Source organism: Durio zibethinus, chromosome 14, assembly GCF_047325235.1.
Source record: "Durio zibethinus cultivar Kanyao isolate XHJ-2024 chromosome 14, ASM4732523v1, whole genome shotgun sequence".
NCBI lineage: Eukaryota > Viridiplantae > Streptophyta > Magnoliopsida > Malvales > Malvaceae > Durio > Durio zibethinus.
This window is the reverse complement of record NC_143175.1, coordinates 11,787,266-11,794,446: the sequence shown is the minus strand read 5'-3', so window position 1 is coordinate 11,794,446 and position 7,181 is coordinate 11,787,266. Positions and strand designations below refer to the sequence as shown.

Genomic DNA, 7,181 nt, shown 5'->3' with positions numbered 1-7,181 from the left:
TCAATCCAATGTTAAAATGAATGAATTTGGTAAACCTGATATAGGTGTAGTTGACCAACAACCTAGAGGAAAAGTATCAAAATTTTATAGGTTGCTTAAAGATATGAATAAAGAACTTTATGAGGGCTCAAAACATTCAAAGTTATCTTTCTGTGTTCATCTTTTTCACTTGAAATGCTTATGTAGATAGACCAAAAAATTCTCTAACTTTATTATTAGAATTTATGAAAGAAATTTTTTTTTACAAAAATCCTTGAATCTTGTAAGAAATCAAAGAAGATGATCAAAGATTTAGGTCTCGGATATGAGAAAATTCATAGTTGTTTCAATGATTGCATGTTGTATTAAGGTAATAGAAAAAATCAATAATCTTTTTATGTGTGTGGTATCTCTCATTGGGTGGACAAAAACTTCGATGAAAGATTGAATGAGATAGTGATGAGATCAGTGTAAAAAAGAAGCTTGTTAAGATTTTACATTATTTTTTATTAATACCAATACTTCAATTACTCTTCATGTCTTTCAAAACTGTAAATTCAATGAGGTGACATCATGAGAAACGAACAGATGATAGATCATTGAGGCATTCTGCAGATTTTTTTACATAAAAATATTTCATTCTAGGTTTTCAAACTTTGCATCTGATCTTCGAAATGATATGCTTGGACTAGCATCTGATGGATTCAATCTATTCAAAATGATAAGTACTTTTTATAGTACTTGGCTAGTTGTATTGATTCTTTACAATTTGCCACTATAGATTGCTATAAAGTAACCGTTATTTATATTGTCTATGATAATTTCCAGAAAAAAAAAATCTGGTTAATGATATAGACATCTACTTACAACCTCCTTAAATAGTTAAAGCAATTATGGGAAGAAGTTGAGACTATAATGCATCAAAAAAAGAGAACTTCAATATGTGTGCTACTTTATTATGGACTATCAATGAATTTTTTACTTATACAAATTTATCTGATTAAATTACAAACGGTTATTATGGTTGTCCATGTTATGCTACACAGACATGTTTGAAGTAGTTACCTAATAGTAAGAAGTTTTGTTATATGGGACATCGTTGATGGTTAGATAATCATCAATTTAGATTTCAAAAACATCTCTTTGATGAAACTGAAGAGTTTAAGAGATCACCTTTATCCATTAGTAGGTCTAATATCTTGTCAAAATTAAAAGATATCAATTTCACTTATGAAAAAATGACTTCATCAAGAAAAAGAGTGAGAGACATCTTTGAAGGTGTATGGCCTTATATTACGTAAGTTGGTGATATTGATACTGACGTTAGTGATCTTGATGTTCAAAGTGATGAAGAGTATGATAAAGAAGATGACCCCAATGAGTCTGAGTTGTGAAAAAAAGAAGTATCTTTTTTGAGTTGCCTTATTAAAAATATAATTTATTTAACCATAACCTTGATTTGATACACATAGAGAAGAATGTTTACAAAAATTTTATCGAGATAATTCTCAATGTGAATAAAAGATCAAAAGATTACTTAAAGAGTCGGCTTAGCCTAGTTGATATAGGGATTTGCCCTGACCTTTATCTGAAGTTGCTTCCTAATGGCAAATATCAATTGCTTGTTGCTTGTTTTAGGATTTTTAAATTTGAAAAAGATGTGCTTTGTAAGGTTTTAAAAAATATCAAAATTCCAGAGGGTTATGCGTCAAATATATTGAGATGTGTGAATATGAGAGAGTAAAAATTTTTTTTATTGAAGTCACATAATTATCACATTTTGATGCAAAACTTACTTCTAATTGCTTTACATTCATCAATATCAAAGCAAATCACTTTTGTGGTAATTGAAGTGAGTAACATATTTAAATCTCTATGTGAAAAATGTATGAATATGAAAGAGCTTGACAAACTTCAAGATCGAGCCATGATTACTTTATGTCATTTAGAAAAGATTTTTTCTCTAAACTTTTTCACTGTTATGATACATTTGGTTATCTACCTTCATGTGCAGCATAAGTCGGTGGGCTAATTTATTATCGATTGATGTATCATATCAAAAGGTATTATTGTTTAATGGATTGATTAGGTTTATATTGATGATTATGCCACTCTTGTTAAAAAGATATATGACTAATATTTTATGCGATAGGGTTTTGGGGAGGTTAAAGTCTTATTGTTGCAACAAACACTATCGAAAGGTTTTATTGCTGAAGGATATTTAACAGAAAAGTGTGATATTTTGTTCTCGTTATTTGGAAGATGTTGAAATGAGATTTAATAGACCATTGAGAAATGTTGATATGTAACAACATGACTTTACCTATAGGTATCTTTTTCAAAATTTTGGACAACCAATAAACAAAGCTGAAATGGTTGAGTTAGATAATAAATCTTGGGCACAAGGAGATCGATATGTTTTTTTCATCATGACACTATTGAATCATTTCGCATGTAAGTTTTTTAGCAAGAAAATTATTCATTACATTAAGTATAATTTATTGTTAATACTTTATCATGATGCTTTATAGTGATTATAGAAATAATTTGAGAGCTCTTACACATTATCGACGATCAAACCTTTGAGAGCTTGATAAGTTGTTTGCCGAAAACTTTCATGAATGGTTAAGAGCAATTGTAAGTAATGTCATATTTTCTTTTATGACAAATTTACATAAAATGCTTACGGTATAATTAGCATTAATAACATATATATATTTATTCCACTTTTATAGGTTTGGAGTGAAAGGCTTGTTAATGAAGAGGTGAAGTGTCTTTACAAGGTCCAAACAGGATTGTAAAATGATATAAAAGTTTCATCATCAATGAATTTAGATTTCACACTAAATCTTGCAAGAGATTTAGCAGTACACAAAATTCAGGAGTTGTTATTACTGTAGACACCCCATTTTGTCCGGGATTCTTTGTCATTTGAGACTAATCCAAGCTTAGTTGCAGGGATTTTTATTCATTTTTATTTTATATTTTTGTTTATTTCATATTTATCATTTTTTTTATTTTATGATTTATTTTTTTTCTTTCTTTTGATTATCTGATTATTTAAAAAAAAAAAAGAAAGATTGAGATTAAGTTTGATGATGATAAAAAAATTAGGTGTTAATCTTTAGCATTTGATGACTAATGAGAATCAAACTGAAACACAATCACTTGGTTTTATATGCCATTACAATTCACAGCAATAGAAAAAAAAAAAACAAAACAGAAAAAAAGATAGAGGAGGAATCCGGATAGGGGGAGGAAAGATAGAAGAAGAGTCCGAATAGGAGACGAAAAAAAAAAAGGAGAAAAAGATAGAAGGAGAATCCGAATAGGAGAAGGCAGGCGTCTGGATACACGCCACAATCTTTTTTTTCAAACAAAAATGGTTGTTTCATTTTCTGAGGATTTTTTTCTTGGGTTTTCTTGAATCTCAAAAAAAAAAAAAGGAAAAATGAGAGAGTGTATTTCGATTCATATCGGTCAGGCCGGTATTCAGGTTGGCAATGTTTGCTGGGAGCTTTACTGTCTCGAGCATGGCATTCAGCCTGATGGCCAAATGCCAAGTGATAAGACTGTTGGTGGAGGAGACGATGCTTTCAACACCTTTTTCAGCGAAACTGGTGCCGAAAAGCACGTTCCTCGCACTATATTTGTTGATCTAGAGCCTACTGTTATCGATGAAGTTAGGACTGGAACGTATCGTCAGCTGTTCCACCCTGAGCAACTCATCAGTGGGAAAGAAGATGCTGCCAACAATTTCGCCCGTGGCCATTATACGATTGGAAAAGAGATTGTTGATCTCTGCTTGGATCGCATCCGAAAGCTCGCTGATAACTGTATCGGATTCCAAGGGGTTTTGGTTTTCAATGCTGTTGGTGGTGGTACTGGTTCTGGCCTTGGATCTCTTCTCTTCGAGCGTCTCTCTGTTGACTATGGAAAGAAGTCAAAGCTTGGTTTCACTGTGTATCATTCACCTCAGGTTTTTACATCTGTTGTAGAGCCTTACAACGTTGTGCTGTCCACTCATTCGCTCCTTGAGCACACTGATGTTGCTGTGCTTCTCGATAATGAAGCCATATATGACATCTGCAGGCGTTCTCTGGACATTGAACGACCCACTTATACCAATCTTAACCGCCTTGTCTCTCAGGTTATCTCATCTCTTACTACCTCTTTGAGGTTTGATGGAGCTCTGAATGTGGATGTGGCCGAGTTCCAGACTAACCCGGTTCCCTATCCCAAGATTCATTTTATGCTTTCCTCCTATGCACCTGTTATTTCAGCTGAGAAGGCTTACCATGAGCAACTATCAGTGGCTGGGATCACCAACAGTGCTTTTGAACCCTTTTCCATGATGGCCAAATGTGACCCACGCCATGGAAAGTACATGGTTTGCTGCCTCCTGTACCGAGGTGATGTTGTGCCCAAAGATGTGAATGCAGCTGTGGCCACCATCAAGACCAGAGCGAAGGTTGTTGATGGGAATTTTACAGACCAGAGACGACAGCCTACTCAGCAGCAGTAGAATTTTCATGCGACTGGAGCTGCACCAAACACGGGATCACCTCGATATGAACAGTCATATGCTCAAGGCACAGGTCCTGCCTGGAATGGTCAATTGGTTCTACAACAGCAGCCCTCTTCACCTGTCTATGGTGCTCAGAGAAGTGGCTTGCTACCACCATCACTCTGGAAAGCACAGGCGGCAGACTCTAGCCCAGTTGCGGGTGTTCAATATCCTCAGTCAATGGTTACTCAAGTTAGTGTAACACATGGCCAACCTCAAGGACCTCAACATATGAGAAGTGATCGGGTGGTGGGTATGTACATTCAGCCAATCACAACCGGTCATTTGTCAGCAATTAATAACGAGGCTGTTCAGGGAAACCGGTTCGCTGGTTTTCATCCTCAACCAGTTCTGGGAGCACAGTATATGGACATACTTTCACAGCAAATGGCTCCTATGTATCCTCGACAAATGTATGGCAAGTCAAGATAATCTTTTTTTTGGTATTTTATTTATTTATTTATTTTTGTGCTAGTTATTTTCAGGAGTATTATTTTTATTTATTTTATTTTATTTTATTTTTATTTTTTGCAAAAAAATAAAAATTTTCAAAAAGAAATATTTTTGAGGAAAAGTTGAAAGTATCAATTTTCCTTAAAAATAAATTTCCAAAAAAAATATTTTTGGGGAAAAGTTGAAAGTATCAATTTTCCTTAAAAATAAATTTCCAAAAAAATATTTTTGGGGAAAAGTTGAAAGTATCAATTTTCCCTACAAAAAAAAATTTATTATTTCCTTCCTTTCTATCTTAATTTTGATTTTGTTTTTTTTTCTTTAAATAATCCGACGACGGAGCCTCTGCAAGTGAAACAATAGTTTTTCTTGCATACTCTTGAGGTGAGGGAATTTTTTCAATTTTCTGCTAAAAGTATTAGAGTCAATTGAGAATAATTTTCAATAATTAATTACTTGGTAAAATTTTAAGGCTTTTGGATAACACAAATTTAAGCTGGTACCATCTTTTGATGGGCGTTGTGAGGGTGCTATAACCTTCCTCACACGTAACCGAACTCCCGAACCTTGTTCTGGTTAGCAGACCTGAACCTATTCTTTTAGGGACCCTTAAACTTAGGTGTTCCCTGAAAGGACAGATTCCTTAGGTGGCCAATCGCACCTAGATAAAAAAAAATTGGTGGCGACTCCCTAAAAGTCAATGTCTAGCGATAGATCCCCGGATCTAGACGTTATGACAGCTTGGCGACTCCACTGGGGACCTTGAGAGTCAGGCCAGCAAATAATTTGTGTTATCCAAAAGCCAAATGAAATTGAACCTTGTTGTATATATGTGTTGTTATTCATTCATATTTTATTTACTTTGTTAATTATGTCATTCATGTGCATGTGCATAACATGAGCTCTACACCCGAGCTCCGTCCCTCTAGGAGGGAGTAAAGTACCTATTGCTTTCGTGAGGTCTAATGCCTCCGTAGTGGCTAGCGAAATACTCCCACTCAAATTAAACCTTTTCCGCTTGTAGCCTATAATGGGTGAGGATTATGGTGCCTTACTAGTCTGTAATGGACAGGGATGTAAGGAGCAATTTGAGGACCTTTAGACTCTGACCTTAAAACCGCATGTAGTGAACTTTAAGAGTGCCTACACCTAGGATAGAGCTCTTTCTACCCAATGATAGATATACCCTAAAATTAGGACACAAAAAGGGTGTTTATCTAATCATTTTGATTGCTTAACTTTGTGTATTATTTTTATCATATGTAACATTATGCATCAACATCACTTACGTTTCATCCGCGGAACTACTATGTTGTTTGTCTGATTGTATGCATCTGTATTCTTTTCATGATCATGTTTCAACACAATCATTTGCATTCATTTCATACTAGATTTCATTCAAAAAATGTACATTTCATTTGTGTATCAAAGCATAATACATAAGGCACAGCATAACATTTCTAATCAGAAGTATGGTACTCAAGGCTCCAGGATAGCTCCATCTAACGAAAATCCTACCCATCGATACAACACAAGATCCAGAGCAAGGCAAATGGAAGAAGAAAGTTCTCATAGATTTGAAAAGCTAGAAAAAGCTCAAGAGAAGATTGAAAGTGAGCTAAGCAAGATTCTGGAGGCCCTCAATAATATGAATAAAGGAAAAAGAGTTGAAGGAAGTACAAGCTAGCAAGAAGTGGCTGACCCTTTGTACCCTTCAGGTTTTGGCCCACCTCAAGCCCAGTCTGCCCAAGAGGTCCCACCATAACATTTTGCATATCCAACATATCCTGGAATGCCATCAGCTTTCAACCCAAGACAGTATAATAGCTATATAAATCCTGTCTTCACTGAAAAGGTAACGGAACCAATTCCTGATCTAGATGATGTAAAAGAGAAGGACAAGGAAAAGGTAAGGGTAGAAGCTGAGGAAAGCTCCAAAATTAGCATGCTAGAGCAGAGGCTACGGGATGTGGAAGGATTTAGCTGTTATAGGTCAGTTGATGCTGCTGGGCTCTGCCTAGTTCCTGATGTGGTTATTCCTTATAAATTCAAAGTACCAAAATTTGAAAAATATGACGGTACAAAGTGCCCTAAAACCCACATCACCATGTATTGCAGGAAGATGGCAGCTCATGCACATGATGAAAAACTCTTGATGCATGTCTTCCAGGATAGTCTTACT

At 35.0% G+C, this 7,181-nt stretch overlaps 1 pseudogene; it reads left to right on the top strand.

The window, feature by feature from the left end:
• The first annotated feature begins 3,402 nt into the window (after positions 1-3,402).
• On the top strand, positions 3,403-5,028 carry LOC111293991 (tubulin alpha chain pseudogene; annotated as a pseudogene).
• The last annotated feature ends 2,153 nt before the right edge of the window (positions 5,029-7,181 follow it).